At 40.0% G+C, this 17,561-nt stretch overlaps 1 protein-coding gene across 5 annotated transcripts in view; it reads right to left on the bottom strand.

Moving 5' to 3' along the window:
* Positions 1 to 17,561, bottom strand: part of Cdkl5 (cyclin-dependent kinase-like 5) — a 230,447-nt gene that overhangs the window by 210,096 nt on the left and 2,790 nt on the right. Inside the window, exon 1 of one of the 5 annotated variants that reach the window (XM_039100454.2) lies at positions 2,822 to 7,192. The exons of 3 other annotated variants lie outside the window; for them this stretch is intronic. The gene's annotated coding sequence lies outside the window, so the exon portion shown is untranslated. Of the gene's footprint in view, positions 1 to 2,495; positions 2,698 to 2,821; positions 7,193 to 17,561 lie in introns of those variants that run through there. One more of the 5 variants, XM_063279693.1, reaches the window with a different exon arrangement.

Genomic DNA, 17,561 nt, shown 5'->3' with positions numbered 1-17,561 from the left:
AAAAAAAGACAAAACAAAAAGAACAGTTAAGGAATACTAATCACACTTCACAACCTAGGCATAGGCACACACTTTCTAAGTTAATGAAAGCCAAAAAACCACATACAGAAACAAGCAAAAGAGTGAAGATAAGTAAGAATCTTCCTTCTTCAAGAACCCCTTAAGAAAATAATTCACAGGTCAACATAATTATGTTTAAGTGTTCAAAGAAAACAAATTGGTGAGTTGTAAAATAGATGACAAGAAGTTTTTTCCAGCCAGTATTCTTTTGTTACTGCCTATCCCACTCCCCTCTTAGTATACAAACATTTATTTTCTTTTTTTTTAAAAAAAAAGATGCCAAGAAATCACCAGAAACAGCACAATTTAAATATTAAAATAGTAAAGAATATTTGGGCTGCAGTGAGAGCTCAATTGGGAAAACACTTTCCTCCTAAGTATGAGGGATGATCTTAATCCCCAGAACCCCATTGAAAGAAACATGGGTGTGGCATGCCCTAGAATGGATCTTTAGGACCTGCTGGCTATCTAGCCACTCAGCCTAGTCAAGCTCCATGCTAAGGAGAAATCTTGGCAGAAACTGCATCTGGGAGAGAGGGAGGCGAGATAAAAGGGTAAAAACGCCACAAAGCCCGATAATCTGAGTTCAACACCCCAGAACACACATAAAGATAGATGGAGAAAACTTACTCCACAAAGTTGTCCTCTGACCTCCACATGTGTACAGGATGGCATGTATGTGCGCACACATGCTTACACACACTCACACGCACATCCTATATAGGTAAAATAAAAATAAATAGAACTGGTTTTAAAAGTCAGGGTGAACAGGTAATGAGGAAGAGATCTCCAACATGGTCCTCTTGCCCCTACATATATCCCCATGGCACCCAAATATACCACACACACCCCAAGACAGAGAGAGACAGAGCAGTGAAGTTCCAATATGTAAATAAAAGCTCCCAAAAATGAAAATGGAAGAGAAACAATATTTCTAAAGACCACAATTACAACTGAGACTATCAGGAGTCCTTGGACTGATGGAACACACAAAATAATGCAAGATAAATAAGAATATATTCATGGCTAAAAATAGTACAGCGAGTCCGACATATCTTCCCCCCCCCCCCCCCGGAGCTGGGGACCGAACCCAGGGCCTTGCGCTTCCTAGGCAAGCGCTCTACCACTGAGATAAATCCCCAACCCCGACTCAGGCATATCTTTACGCCCAGAATCCAGGAGGTACAGGCAGGCAGATCTATGTGAGTTTGAATCCAGCCTGGTCTGGTCTATAGACTGAGTTCACAGAGCTCTATTACAGAGAAACCCCATCTCAAAACAAAGCAAAAGATATAGACAAACGAGATAGTGCAGAGAAACTGCCAACCAACCCCCCCCCCCAAAAAATAGGTCTTCAAAGGAGGCCCAAGAGAAAAGATATGGATGTGCCCGCTAGGAAAACTACCAGTGAACTAACTACAAACTTCTCACTAACAAAACTTGTCAAAACATAAGAGACTCACAGTATCAATGTGAGGAGGGAAGACTTGTCACCTTGAAATCTATGTGTCATTTAGCAATCATTCAAGAGAAACTTTAAGTCAGGGCATTTTCAGACACATTAAGAACAGACTTACTACTAATGGACAGTTACTGAAAGAACAACTTAAGAATACTATTTAGACAGAATCTGAAGTTCTCTGAAGGAGCTACATGTGCATTAGGGAACTTGCAGACATCTTGACCTTGGCCGAGTAGAACACTGGGATTATGAAGTAATTGGATCTTTCAGGTCAAGAGCAAAATTATTTTACTAGTTGTCCCTTTTTAATAGCCTGTTTGTGACCTAAAACTTCTTGACTTTTAGATAAAGCTCTTGGAATACATCACTAAGCTTATCATGCCTCATCCCCTCAACACTAACACTGATATTGTAAGAAATACATCCATGGCTTACAATAACCCCCCCCCACTTACCTGGGGACCCCACCTACATGTTATATAAGCAATCAATTCATATGCTCCATTTCTGTGACTATAAAAGTTTGTGTACTCTTTTCCATGGCAAAACAGACCATTGAGAGTAACCTGAATTCATGTGCTCAGGTCATGGTTACTCATGTTTGACTCCTTTCCTTAAAGCAGAGTTGGTTGACAGAAGGAAACTGATCCAACAAGGAAGAGAGAGTGCGGATGAAGAATGGTGAGCAAAGACATTTGAAGAGAATATTCATTATTGTATGGGCTTAAGGAAGTTTAATTAAAGCAAGATTAACATACAAGAAACATTATCATGTAAGAGGCCACCAGGGTTAAGAATAACCATTCTAAAATCTCAGTCTTATTTAGGAGAATAGGAATAATAATTAAATTCAGGTTTAACTATACACGTATGTTAAAATCTTATGAATAACCAAATTTATGACCCAACATAGAGCAAACAGTTGGCTTGAAAAGTAAAGAAGCAGAGAGAGAGGAGACAATCTGGTGCTTACCTGGAATAGACTATGAGTCAACAGCAAAAAGGGAGGATCTGAAGTAGTTGGTGAAGTGGTGAGAGCTTGGCGAAGCTTGCTGAAAGGGCAGTGTGAAACTTCTGGGGGCTGCAGAGTTTGGGGAGCCCAATCTTCTGCAGGATCTTGACCCTCCAGCCACCAACCCCTGCCCATACCCCATAGGCACTGAGGCAAAGGAAAAAGCTTTGAGGCTACCCATTGTGATGCAGTCCTGTGATGTAAGCGGTACATCAGCAGTGCCAGAGGAGCAAGGGACCCCCTCCCCATCAGTCCCATATCCAACAGAGAAAGGCGTTAGTCATTACCTCTATCCACTTCTATCCTTAAGATCTGGGTTAAAGCTCCATGGAAGGGGATGCTGTATCTTTCTTCTGAGAGGGGGACAGTATTCCACAAAGAGGCCAATAGAACAGTCAGAAGGGCACGACCCTGGGACTTTCAACCTAAATCCAAGGTTTAATCAGAAAAACAGGGATCATATTTCAACAAGCTAAAGAACTTCTAGGAACAGTAAAGCAAAACTCAACAGAAAAAAGAAAGAAAGAAAGGAAGGAAGGAAGGAAGGAAGGAAGGAAGGAAGGAAGGAAGGAAGGAAAGAAGGAGAGCCTATGAAAAAGAAACTTTCCAAGGCATAAATCAAAGGGGAGATTCAAAATTTTGAATGGAACAGATACTAACTCCCACACTAATGCAAAGAATCACTAGAAGAATTTGAAGCCTTAGGTACTCTGATATAAACCTCAATGATTGGGGGAGAGGGTGGAGAAACAACTCAACCCTTAACTGGATTAACTCAAATCCCAACATGAAAAGCCTACCGGATGGAATACCCATGCCAAACATAAAAGTTGTGTACCTCCATCTCTAGCACTGTACACAGTAAGTCAGGCTTGCAACAATTATAAGAAAATTAAACCACAAGGCAAAAGAGAACACAAAGAGACAAATGCTCAAAAAACAAACAAACAAACACCAAAAAGAGTCAGACACAAAAGGATACTAAAATAGTTTAGATACCTTTAAGCAGTCTGTTGGTGGCTCTGACCTCGAAAAAGAACAGCATGAAAAATCAGATGAGTAATTCCAGCAAAGAAATGGAAACTGTAAACTTGAATGAAATAAAACTGCCACCAATGGAATGTTACCATTTAAGAGAGATGGCCACTTCAACGGGTTTCCCAGCAGACATAATTCAGCTAAGGAAAGCAATTAGTGACCTTGAAAGTGGGTGAATAACACTGTGTATGTGGGAGTGGGGGAGCCTGATAGGAAAGATCTATAGGGCAGCATCAAAAGTCCTGATACAATATAATTAGGATCATGGAAAGAAAAGAGAATAGCACTAAACAACCTGAAGAAAAATGGCTAAAATTATCCCCGAATTGATCATAAGACATCTAACCACAAATGCTAGATAATTCAAGAAAAGGAAGATAAACCACAAAAACTGTAATAAATCACATACTCCTACTTTGTTACCACCATTGTTTATTAACACTAAAGACCAAATTCCCCAAGCCCCGCCAGTGCCACTCCTTCAAAACCGGGCCCTGGTGAGATGATGGCCCAGTGATTAGGAGAGCACTTACTGCTCCTGCAAAGCACCTGGGTAGGGTTCCCAGGACAGACATGACAGTTCACAATGGCCTAGAATTCCACTTCCAAGAGATCTGACATACTCTGCTGACCTCCACTGGCTCCTGCATGCACACTATACATATAACTCACATGGGCACACACGTATACACATAAATTTTCTTTAAATCCGTATTTTTTAAAAGGCAAACCCCTCTATTGACAAGATTTACAGGTTATTAATTCAGTATGATCACCATTAGACAATGCTCACAATGTGTCCGCGTCTTTATTATGTAATGTACCTGTCAAAATTAGGTCCCAACCCTGTATCCCAGTAAGAGAGGCTGGGGGCACACATTTTCCAGTAAAGTGGGGGGGGGGCATAGATTAATTCAAAGGTAGAAAGGATGCTTAAAACTACTAGACAAGCCAAAAGTGGCAGAAGCCAAGAAGCCATCTACCTAATTTATATCATGGCAAATTAATTCTTTGGTTAACTTACTACACTCCCAGAAGGGCTTTATGTGACAGTGTTTATTTTACCTCAGTGTGGTAACACATTTCAAGCTAGCGTCTGAAAGCCCTGAGTAGTACCCTAGCGGTGTGTGAAGGCACTCGATAGATAAGCAACATGTTCCAAAAAGGACAGTTTTGCTTGATGGTAGAGGAGGAGGAAGGGGAAGGTAAAGGATGAGAAAGGCAGAGGAAGGAGGGAAGGAGAGAAGGAGAGAGAGAGAGATGAAGTCAGAGAGAGATTATTATGAACAAGGACTCTGCAATTACATTAACTAGTAGAATAAATCATGAAAAAGTCCATTTCGCCTTTGGCCTTCTCATCTACTATATTATTTTTTTGAATTGTGTAAGGGGTTCTTTTTTAATGTATAAAATTATTTATTGTATTACATCAATAAATTGTTATTTAAGGGGTTTGATTCCTTTGCTGTCCACCCAAGTCACCTGAGAATACTATCTTATGTTTTTTATTCACTTTACATCCCTATCACGGTCCTGCCTCCACTAGCTCCCTCCATGTTCAAGCATCCGCTGTACGATTAACTCTGGCAGAAAAGTTTGTAGCTCCCCATAGGGAGCCATCAGCACCTATTCATGAACCACAGGCCGAACTGAAAGGGAAATTCACTAGATAGGTACCTAATATAGGGAAACACCCAACAAGAAGGTACTGGCATGAGACTCCCATTTTTTGTAGCAGAAAAGGGACACCTTTCACAGGAGAAATGTCTACTAAGGATTTCCTGTGTGCCACATGCTGAGCCTACAGCATGCCATCACAGTTTACAGCTCAAAACAAATACCATGTACGCGTCCATTCTCCTAAGCCCCACCACTATTAAACTACTAATTTTGATAGTCATACACTCGTATGGGTTATAATGAAAGAAAACCAAAATCCTGGGACAATGTGAGGCAATACATGAATTCACAACTTTGTTATTGTTATTTTTTACAATTCTCCTAGGTTTACATGCTTCTTTGTAGAGCCATGTCTGGAATATGCCGTCCTAAGAGCCCTTCCTTTTACCTGACATTTCTAGGCGTCTCTTAGCGTTCGTTTCGCGCACTCTCAAACCATTCTTTGCCTTAAGTCTGGCCCAGCCACTTGAATCCTGCTTTCCCATGTGAATGCGCTATTACCCACTGCTTCAGTCCTGCATTTTGGCCTCTTCTGCTGGCTTACAGAGCATCGCCGTTGCTTATATTGATGGCAACATTCTCTCAATTGCCTGACAAACAACAATGATACCCGACTAATCAAACTTACCCCAGCACAAGGTCAGCCAAGAAAGCATCAACCAACACTGCATACACAGAGCCAGACAGACTTCAAAACACACCTCAAAATCAAGGGCCTTAACTCTGGAGACTAGAGAAATCACTAGGACAAAAAAAAAACATTGGCTTCAGGCTCTTAATTTGGAAAAGAGGCAATTATTTTCAAGTACATACCCTGGCCTGGGCAAAACTGAAAAAGATATTGACATGAACCATTTTCCACCGTGAAATGGAGCAAGGGAGGGACACTACTCAAGGAGGGAGGAAGGGAGGGAGGGAAGGAAGACAGGCAGGCAAACTGCACAGGTACAGGACAGTTCAACGAAGCCTAAGAAACGATGCTGAAAGTAAGCTAAATCGTGGAAGAAGGTGATGATGCTGTGGTTATTCTTTCCATATGTAGAGGGGGCAAAAACAGCATTCAATAATACAGGTAGGAGCTAGCAATTCGAAACCAAGGAAGACCCGAACCTCACGCGCTCAGTGAAGCAAACAATTTTTTTGCATGGTGTCTGCCAAGGTGGCACACATCTCTAATTCAAAATAACTCTCTCCTAAAAGCAAGGCTACTTGAGACTTGGCCTAAAAAAATCTCCTAAACATGTTAGAATGCTTACTGAAGGAGAATGAAATAATCTGGATATTCAAAATAGGTACCTCTGCAGAGCATGAGCACACGTAAGTTAATCTGAACACAAAAAGTCTGACACATGGGAAGGATGGTTAAGTGGGTTAAGAGCATAAAGCCTAAGTTCAGATACCCAACACTTGTGTAAAAAAGCCCGGTGTGGCCCTTCATGTTCCTAGCTTCCTTGTTGCCGGGAATCTGGGATGAGACAAGAGGTTTGGTTTAAGGGTACTGGCCAGCCACCCAAGGTTAAGGTAGAGCATGGCAGAGCAGGATTCCAGACACTCTCCTCTGGCTTATATTATATAGTAACATATGTGTATACACGGAGGAAGTAAAGAAGAATAAAAGTCTGACACAGAATAAAATAAACTAAAAGACAAGGTCACAAAAGAAAATACGATATTTGAAATGGTATGCTTCCTGAAGCCTGATGCCCTTAAAAAATATTAGCAAAATTACCTAAAGACATTGTAAGTACACAAAAAAGATTAGAAATCAGGAAAGAAACAGCATACATGTTGAGAAATATTAAGCCAGATCCAAAATGTATTTGGAGAGACAAATGAGTAATTCAAACAAAATGTTGAGGGGTTGGGGATTTAGCTCAGTGGTAAAGCGCTTGCCTAGCAAGCACAAGGCCCTGGGTTCAGTCCCCAGCTCCGAAAAAAAGAAAAAAGAAAAGAAAAAAATGTTGATATCTAATAAAATGTTTTACCAAGACATTAATAACTTCAGTGGATAAATGGGATGAGGAGAACCAGCAGAGTTTTAAGTTTAAATAAGGAAGAGAAAAATGAAACTGTTAGAAACATATTTTAATTCAGTTATAAATAGAAATGACATTACTATATAAGGTTAACAGCATGGTGAAAGAAAAAAAGAATCTTAAGAAAAGTAAAGGAAGTTTCTAAAAAAACAATGAGAAGTGTACCACAGATGACAATCAATCCAGGAAGCAGTTGCAAACATTTTAATGAGATGAGAAGACTATTTTACCTTGCAGAGATTATGAACTTTTTGACAAACTATCAAGATTCCACTAAGCTGAAATTCTTGCCTTGATTGCATCCCTGCATTTCGCAGTGCACGAACTCCTGTTTAAAGTCTCCAATAGTCCTCATGAGATGGGGAAAGCCCAGTGGTGCTACTGAGCTACTACTGACCGCTGCCTTCTTCTGCTCTCTTTGTCTCTCCTCCTTTCTAGCCAATTTAGAATTCTTCCTTCTTAAGATTACTTGTAATTCGTATACAACAGTGCTAGAGAGATGGCACCACAGCTAAGGGCACGTGATCTTGCAGAAGACCTGGATTTCATTCCTAGTACCAACATGGTGGCTCAAACCCATCTGTAACTCCAGTTCCACGGGATCTGACATCCTCTTCTAACCTCTGCTGGCATCAGGCAGACATGTGGTGGATACACATACATACAGGCCTAAAACAAGCATACATAGAAAATAAACCCAACAAAAAAATAGCATACGGGGTTGGGGATTTAGCTCAGTGGTAGAGCGCTTGCCTAGCAAGCGCAAGGCCCTGGGTTCGGTCCCCAGCTCCAAAAAAAAAAAAAAAAAAAGAAAGAAAGAAAGAAAGAAAGAAAGAAATAAAGAAAGAAAGAGAGAAAGAAAGAAAGAGAGAAAGAAAGAATGAAAGAAAGAAAATAGCATACAAGGTCATTAGAGAGAGCATTCCAGCATCTTCTTTTGACATGATTTTAATTTAATTTTAATTATATACAAGCAGGGGTGTGCATATGAGTGCCCAAGATTCCAGAAGAGAGGATGTGATCCCCTGGAATGTTGTTGTTGTGAACCACCTGACATGGATGCTGGGAACTGGACTTGAGCAGTATGTACCCTTCCCCATTGAACCATCTCTCCAGTCCCTCATTTTATGGCATTTTTAAAGCAATGTGCTCTTTTAAAGTATATTCTCTTCTCCCTTTATCTTCCCTCCTCCCCTCCCTGTCTCTCTACATTTCCTGAACTCTCCTTACAGGTGTCATGTCACATGTGTCTTTTGTTTTCCATGACCCACTCCTTGGCACCTCTTTTTATCTCCCGGTCTCCTTTCTAGTTTTACCCATTTAACGATTATACACATGCATGCATGCATGCAACCACACACACACACACACACACACACACACACACACACTAGGATTCAAAGGTCTTGTTTCTCACAAGCCTCTAACTCCCACCTTGCCTCAGGGCATTTGCACCCATTCTTTTGGAAAACTTATTTCCAATTAAAGCAATCCTTCTTATCCTCAAAATTCACTGAAAGGTTACCACAAGGTGGCCTTCCCATCAACTCACAGGACAGATTATCCACCCTAACCATGTTATTTGTTCCCACAGGTGACTTCCTCCCTCCTCTGTCTCCATCTCAATACTAAACTCTTAATTAGAGGGCAGAGTTACAGTAGTTATTCATTAAGTATTTGTTAAATGAAGCAAAAACAGATCTCAGGATGTAAGATAGGTTGTTCTATAAAGAACCGATGCAGTATGAAATTCCAATTTGCACAAAATTAACATTTGCTTATGTCAATCAATTTTGATAAGGACAATTAAGAACAGCCTTTTCAGTGACGATCCCTTGAGACGCCCACACCTTTGCTTGGGCATATCTTAATTTTTCTATTACCCTTTCGATTAACCACATATATGTCTTTCTGTTAACCATTCCTCTACACGCCTGCCACCCACCACCACAACCACAATCATGATAACTACCATAACACAAATCTATGTTTAAAAATACATTTAGGTGTGGGAGAACAGCTCAGTAGTTAAGAGCACTAGCTACTTCCCGAGGACCTGGGTGCAAATCCCAGCATGCACATGACAGCTGGTAACCATCTGCAAATCCAGTTGCAGGGGATCTGGCATCCTTTTCTGATCTCCAGAAACATGCATGCAGTGCACACACATGCCAGTAAATAAAACAACCATACTCATAAAAATAAATCCTTTCTAAGAAACTTCAACTCTGCATCAAAAGAAAATAAAGAAAACCTCTTTTGCGTAGGCATTGTACAACTTGCCGCTTGAATTTAGTTGTAATATTATTAAGGATTGTTGAGATCTGTTTAAAGTCTGTATGTCCCACAGGAATCTGATGAGCCAGGGTGGAGTATCTGGGAATGTGGATCAATTCTAGGGTATTCTCTTCTGAACCAACTCTGACAATCGCCTTCAGATTCTGATTCTCAGGAAACTAGTTTCTATGGCCAACATGAGGGTGATTCAGCAAATCCAATTGAAGACGTTTTCTTCAGCAATCATTTATCACCATTCTATGGAGGATGGGTGTATTCATATGTACATGTTTTTATGTGTACATGTGTGTACTTGAGTAGTCACATTTGTATGGAAACCAGAGGTCAATATGGGGTGACTTTCTCTACCATTCTGCAAAGTCTCTCAATGAATTTCGAGACACTGATTCAACCAGACTAACTGGCCCACAAACATCTGGGATTGACCTGTCTCCACCCCAACACCACCACTGGGGTTACAGTGTGTGTTTGCCACCTCCACTCTTCATTAAATGAATTTTATTTTAATCTCACTCAGAAGGGGAAATAAAACAGACCTTGGAGGTGGATGGATGGCAGCAATGGGGTGGGAGAGAGAATGGGGAGGGGAGCAGGGGTGGAGATCACATATGAGGAAAGGGGAGTTGAGAAGGCTGGGAGAGAGAAGGGATCCCAATCAGTGGGGGACATCTCTAGGATGAGACTGAGATATGAGAGAGAGAAGGATCCTGGGAGCTTATTGGGGTGTCGATAATTGAGACTCCTAGCAGCTGGGGATATAGAGTCTGATGTGGCCATCTCCTTTAGCCAGGCATGATTTCTAGTGGAAGGAGAAAGACACCAAACCATCCACAAACCTTCAACCCCAAATCTGTCCTGCCTACAAGATGCGCAGGGATAAAGAAGGAGCAGAGATTGAGGGAACAGCCAACCAGTGATTGGCCCAACTTGAGACCCATAGCTTGGGAGAGACTCTATTAATGATGCTTTGCTATGCCTGCAAACAAGAGCCTAGCATAACTGTCCTCTGAGAGGCTTCATCCAGCAGCTGACCAAAACAGATACAGACACTCACGGCCAAACATCAGGTGGAGTTCAGAGAGGCTGGTGGAAGAGTGGGAGGAAGGATTGTGAAGCCAGAGAGGTCAAAGACACCGAAAGAAGACCGACAGAGTAAACTAACCTGGGCCAATAGGAGCTTGCAGTGACTGAACCAGGAACCAAAGAGTGTGCAGGGGCTGACCCGAGGCCCCGTACACATATGTAACAGATGTGCATCATGGTTTCCATGTGGGTCCCCTATTAGAGCAAGGACTTGACTCTATTGCCTCCCTTTGGATCCCCTTCTAATTGGGTGCCTTGTTGGGCCTCAGTGGGAGAGGACGCTCTTGATGTGCCAGGATTAGTTTCTATTATCTCAAAGGAGAAGGGGAGAGGAGAATGGAGGAGGGACCATGAGGGTGGAACTGGGAGGAGAGGAGGGAGGAGACCGCAATCATGATGTAAAGTGAACAAATACAGGGAAAAAAGAAAAACAGATTTTTTTCACACAATATATTCTGCTTACAGTCTCCTCTCCTGAAGCTGCTCCTCAACCCTAAACCACTCCACACCTTTCTTTCTCTCATGCATTAGAAAACAGGAATATAAAAAATAATAATAAAATAAAATCCAACATAGGGCAAAATAAACAGAAGGGAGCCAAAAAAATCTACATAGTGACACATAGACACATATATTCGAACACACAGAAAACCCCTAAGAACAAAATCAGAAACCAAAAGCCCTGTGCGGTAAAAACAAATAAATACATGCATAAATAAGCCCACACAAAGCATTACGAGAACAGCAACATAATATGATTGAGTTCATCTTTTCTCCCATGAGTGCTAGGGACTGATCTCACATCCTCATGCACACATGGCAAGCATCTTACCAACTAACCCATCTCCCTAGCCCCGTTTATCACATTTACCACCATTTTTTACTTGCCATATCTTCCTATACGTTTAATATGAAACTTAATCTCATTTTTGCCAAGAATCTTTAGACATAATACAAAGATCTGCAACTGCAACTTACCTAAAATAATTTAAGCCAATTATTTTTAAAAAATGAGCTAATGAGATGATTCAGCATGTAAAAGTGCTCTTGGCCAAGTATGCCAACCTAAGTTCAATCCCAGGAACCCACACAGTAGAATGAAGAACCAACCCCTGAAAACTGTCCTTTGACCTCTATTCATTCCATGCACATGTGCATGAATATGCATAGGCACACAGAATATTTATAAAAATTCACGGGGTTGGGGATTTAGCTCAGCGGTAGAGCGCTTGCCTAGCAAGGGCAAGGCCCTGGGTTCGGTCCCCAGCTCCGAAAAAAAGAAAGGAAAAAAAATTCATGTACTACACAGAACATGGGTTCAATTCCCTGCACCTACATTCTAGCTCTGAGGGATCCAATTCCTCTGGCTTTCTCTGGCATCTATACTCATATACTGATATACAAACATACTTACACACACACACACACACACACACACAATTAAAAAGTAAAACATAAATTTTAAAAATGATTTTTTAAAAATGCAAATGTATTTATCCATGTTTTATTAGCTTGCAGAAACCTCTTTCTCTTGCTATCAAAACCCACTATCTTTCTAAAGTCATTGCAATGCTGGAGAAACAGCTCAGTGGTTAAGAATACATGATACTCTTACAGAGGACCCAGGTTCCTTTCCCACCACCTACATCAAGCAACTCACAGCTGCTTGCAACTCTAGTCCGAGGGGATCTGATGCCCTCTGGTGGATTCTGCAGCCACAAATAAGGTACACTCAAGAACTCACATATACAGAAATAAAACAAGCAAGTTATTTCCAGATGTCGCTATTTGATATTAGGCCTCTCTCTCTTAGAAAGGATATAAAATAATAAAAAGGAACATATTCATAACTGTTAAAGATTAGAAACTTTCAAACAGTTATGACTAAATTGACAATAATCTATTAATATTGGACCAGCATTAGTTGTCTAATCTGTTATTACAAATCCAGATACAACCTACCATACAGAGTTAATGATTTACTTGCCTAGCATTTTTAAGGGTCACTTTCCCACAAGAATTGTTTATCTAAAATTTAGGCACAGTTTTTCAATCACTTTCAACTAAACCATTATCCCTTATTATGTAGATCCAAAAGATAACACGTAAGCTATTCTATAAGCACTCCCTACCTAGATCATCAACACACTAGGCAAAGACCAAGATCTCAGAATACAGCAGTTAACTATGCTACATAATTTTGCTTTATTTTCCAGTCCACATAAATGATAACTAAGAAGAAAAATGACACAAGTAGGAAAACCACATCTAAATCTCACCACCATCCAGTCTGAAGCAGCACAGAAAGTAGAAAATATTTGGGTATCTGAATACAATGAAGGCTGTTCTATAGCATGCACAGCAGAGATGATCTGTCTAGGACAATCAGAGCTCAAATAAGAGCTCAAATAGCAAACAGCACAATGGCACTGGCTCAGAATAAAGAAAACCAACAAAACTGAGTTTTCCTCATGCAATAATTGTATGATTTTTCTCTCAATTTATTTTCTATGCATTTCTAATTGATCACTAAGAACGATTTTATTTTATTTGCTTGCTTTACAAAAAGATAAAAGCAGGACTGGTAATGTGACTCATTTGGTAGAATGCTTGCCTGGCTTGTTTGAGGCCCCAGATTTGATCCCCAACAGCACATAAATAGGATGGCACACATCTGTAATTCCAACACTCAGGGAGAAATGGACTTAAAGGCCAGCTTTGGCTGCATAGAGAGTTTCTGATCAGCCTAGGCTACATGAGACCCCTGTCTCCAAACAGAATTAACTAAAATAAAACCACAAATTCGAGGTAACATGTGCCATTTGTGGGATGACTCTTCATATTCTACTAAGAATTGGCTTAGGTAAAAACTTGAAACTGGTCTGAAAGGTGGTTCAGTAAGAAAAGTATTTGCCACTAAGCTTAATGAGCTTAATCCTCAAGTCCCACATAGTGGAAGGAGAGAAATGATTCCTGAAAGTTGCCCTCTGACTTTCACATGCATTTTCACATACTCATACACACACACACACACACACACACACACACACACACACACACACACCTCAAATAAATAAAAATGAAACAAAAAGTATGACATATGTAAGAAATTATATTTTAAATACCTCTTTTAAGATATTGCTAGTGTCTGGTGACTAAGAGGCCTAGTTGAAGCAGATAAACAGGGTTTCAAAAACTATGTTTCAAGGAGAAATTGTTTTTAGAATGATTGAAATATTCTGAAAATTGATAGTAGTCACTATAAATCTCCATAAATTTATTAAAGAATTATTAGTATACTTTTTTATGAAATACTTTTGCTGGGGGTGGCAGTGCACATCTTTATTCCCAGGACTAAAGAGGCAAAGGCAGGTGGATCTTTGTGAGTTCAAGGCCAGCTTGTTCTACACAATGAGTTTCAGGCAAGCCAGGGCTACACATTAAGATCATTGTTCAAAAACAAGTGTTAAACTGCATACTGAAAAGCTGTATTTTATATAGGAATCAAAAAATATTTTCAAGGCTCCATCTATACACAACATCTCTCCGATCTGGCCAAAAAGATTTCTGATCCTGAGGCTCTACAATATCCACCATTAAATGACAAAAGTGATTTTGAAAACCAAAGATGGTGTGTTCTTTTTTTCTTCTCTTCTTTCACCGGAACCTGTGAATGTTCTTTCAAACTGATCTTTAACAGTTTGGCTGTCTTGCTTTAAAAATAAAAGGGCTGGCAATGTGGCTCAGCCTGTAAGGATACTAGCTGCCAAGCCTTATCACCTGAGTTCAATCACTGAGCCCCATATGGTGGAGAGAGAGAGAACAGACCCCTGCAAAGTTATACTCTGACATCCACACAAGTGCCATGGAATATGGCTGACCAGCCACACCTACACACCAAATAAACAAATGTAATAAACATGTAAGGAAAAATCATCATCCTTCTCTTCGTCACCACCATCATCATCTACTACCACCACTACAACTACCAAAGTATTAAGTAGAAAACGACCTTAAAAAAAAAAGATAGCATCTTATGGCTGGCTTTAAACTCACTTCAGAGCCTGTTTCCCAAGTGCTAAGATTACAGGCATATGCCACCACACACAGTTTATGAAGGGCTACAACTTGGGGCTTCCTGAAGGCTAGAGATTACAGATCTAGCTACCACCTCCTGTTTATGTGGTGCTAAGGATCCAACCCCAGGGCTTTATGAAAGTTAAACAAGCACTCCACTGAAAGGCCTACAACTCCGCCCCGCAATTCTACTTTCAAGAGAAAATATTTCATTAGAGTTCAAGTTCTATGTGTTAAGATACAAGAATGAAGAAGGCCCAGCGAAATGGCTCAGCAGTTGGGAGGGCTTGCTACTCGGTTCTTCCATAAGGCCAGAGTTCAATTCCCAGCACCAAATCAGGCAGTTCAAAACGTCCTATATAACTTCAGCTCCAGAGTACCTAGACACCCTCTTCTGGTCTCTTGAATATCCACATGTACATACACATAAATTAAAAAATATAAAGAAACAAGAATAATGTACCTCTTTAAAATTTACCACTCAATGTTCTTTTACTTAAGCCATTATAATTACTGAAAAGATATCCATCTGCAAATTATAATAGCTGCCACTTCAAGAGCCAGACCTGGAAGTTCAGGCCTGTAAATTACAGCTATGGGCAGAATTCTTCATCAAGACAGGAAAAGCCTGTTCAAGTCTTGCCTGGGATATAAAAGGTGAGTTCAAGGCCTATCTGGTGGCCCAGTGAGAGCCTTTACTGGGGAAGAAAAGTGGGATTAGGAGGATAGAATTAGGAATATAGCTAGTAGTAGAGTACTAGAATGCGCAATACCCCTAGCAACGCACACCTACAAAGACAAAGCTGAATTCAAAGGGAACCTTCATAATCTTTACTACTATAGTAAATCCAATCAGCCAGTGTAAGGCTATAATGAATATGCAGAAATGTGAAGCAGCAAGTGTTTAACTAGAAACAATTATCTCATTTTGACATACATGATTGAAACAATTATCTCATTTTGGACATACATGATTATATGTACAATTTTCATTTACGAAGGAGTCAAACCAATGAAGCTGTACTTGTAAAAATCTATGCTTTCTGGTTGTCCTAACCAGCAGTCTCAATGGATCTAGTCCAATCTGTCATGTCACAGAAGTCCAAGCAGCCTTGCCAATGAGGCCCATCAATCCAGGAAGCAAATTTATACCTCCAGGACTCCCCAGGCATAATATAGAAAATGAATTCAAATCAGGCTTTAGGAACCACACTCTTTAAAAAGAAGCAGAAAGCAGGGCTTGGAAAAGCACAATTTCAAGTCAGACCGGTTTGTAAGGCAATTTTGCCTCTTCTGCTGACTAGCTAGCTAATATGTGCAAATTATTTCTGAGCCCATCTGACATGTATATGAGAAATAAGGAACACATCTACCTTGGAAAAAGGCTGTGAGCACACATGAATGCACGTGAATAAATAATTTGCCACAGCATCTGGTATTCAGTAATGGCCAATGGATATAGCATTGTGAAAATTACAGACTATACAAAAGAGAGACTGTACCCAAAAATGTGACTCTGATAGGAACTAGTCCCAAAACAAATGTCTTTAAATAAAAAGGCTTAGGGGTTGGGGATTTAGCTCAGTGGTAGAGCGCTTGCCTAGGAAGCGCAAGGCCCTGGGTTCGGTCCCCAGCTCCGAAAAAAAGAACCAAAAAAAAAAAAAAAAGGCTTAATTCAAAGCATTGACAACAAATTTCCAAGAGCCTGGTCCTTCTAATCCTATATATAATTTTCTGTTGATTCCCAAATCTGGAAGGTAGAAAGTCCTCTGTCTCAGTTTTCATATCCACTGATGGAACTGCTTCCCGAATCCCTATCTCCATTTGAAGGCATGAATAAACTCAAATGAGAAATGACACCTGACCTTTGAATAACTCACTAATGTATACACTGCCCCATATAAAGAAAATTTTCTAAAAATATATCAAAATAGTAAATCTAGAGCAAACATAGTAGCTCATTCTGCTAATCCCAGCACTTGGGAAGCTGAGGCTGGAGGATTGCCACAAGTTCCAAGTTACCTTGGGATACATTGTTAGTTCCGAGAAAGCCTAAATTAAAATGAGACCCTATTTCAAAAACAAACAAATAAACAAAAACAAAAATAAAAATCCAAATACTAAAATTGTAAAATATCCAACAAAATGAAAAAAAAAAAAACCAAAAAGGAAAGATTTTAAGATGGAAAGCATCATGGATCCTTGTACCGAGAGCTTAAATGCAGACTACCATCCCACTCTCCTCTGGTGCAAGTGAGTCAATTCAAGGCCCGTGTAACTCTGCCTCTGAGTTACAGCTCCAGTTCTAAGTGCTATAACCTTGCGTTATTTTCTTAAGTTGAAATATGTGGCCCACCTGATCCAATTATCAGATGGTGAACAACCTTTGACATTTTATCTTCTCCTATGTCAAGGAATTTGATGTCAAAAATAAAACTTTAAAACCTAAAATTATGTGATTCTGAGTAAACGGTCCTTTCTAATCAGAAAACAACTAACTATTTCAAATCTTGCTGGCTTTGTACTGAAGGGTTATATAAAAGAGCTCCCTCCTGTTTCGGATCTATGCAAGTGGATTGCATTGTTCATTTTAAACAAGTCATGTCACTATTTGACATCAGTCTGTTATACTAGAGTATCAGACTCTCACACTAACTGCCAAAAATAAAACTTCATATTAGCACACCTTCAAAGAGCCAAACGTTGAAATCCTATTAAAATAAAGGAGATAGTCACCAATACTGTCAAAATGGAAGAAGAAAAAGAGAGAGAAGTGTTAACATAAGAAAATATTCCCCTGCTCAATTCTTTACAC

The sequence above is a fragment of the Rattus norvegicus genome, chromosome X (assembly GCF_036323735.1).
Source record: "Rattus norvegicus strain BN/NHsdMcwi chromosome X, GRCr8, whole genome shotgun sequence".
NCBI classification, from domain to species: domain Eukaryota; kingdom Metazoa; phylum Chordata; class Mammalia; order Rodentia; family Muridae; genus Rattus; species Rattus norvegicus.
The sequence above is the reverse complement of the archived record's forward strand: the minus strand, read 5'-3'. Positions and strand labels throughout refer to the sequence as shown.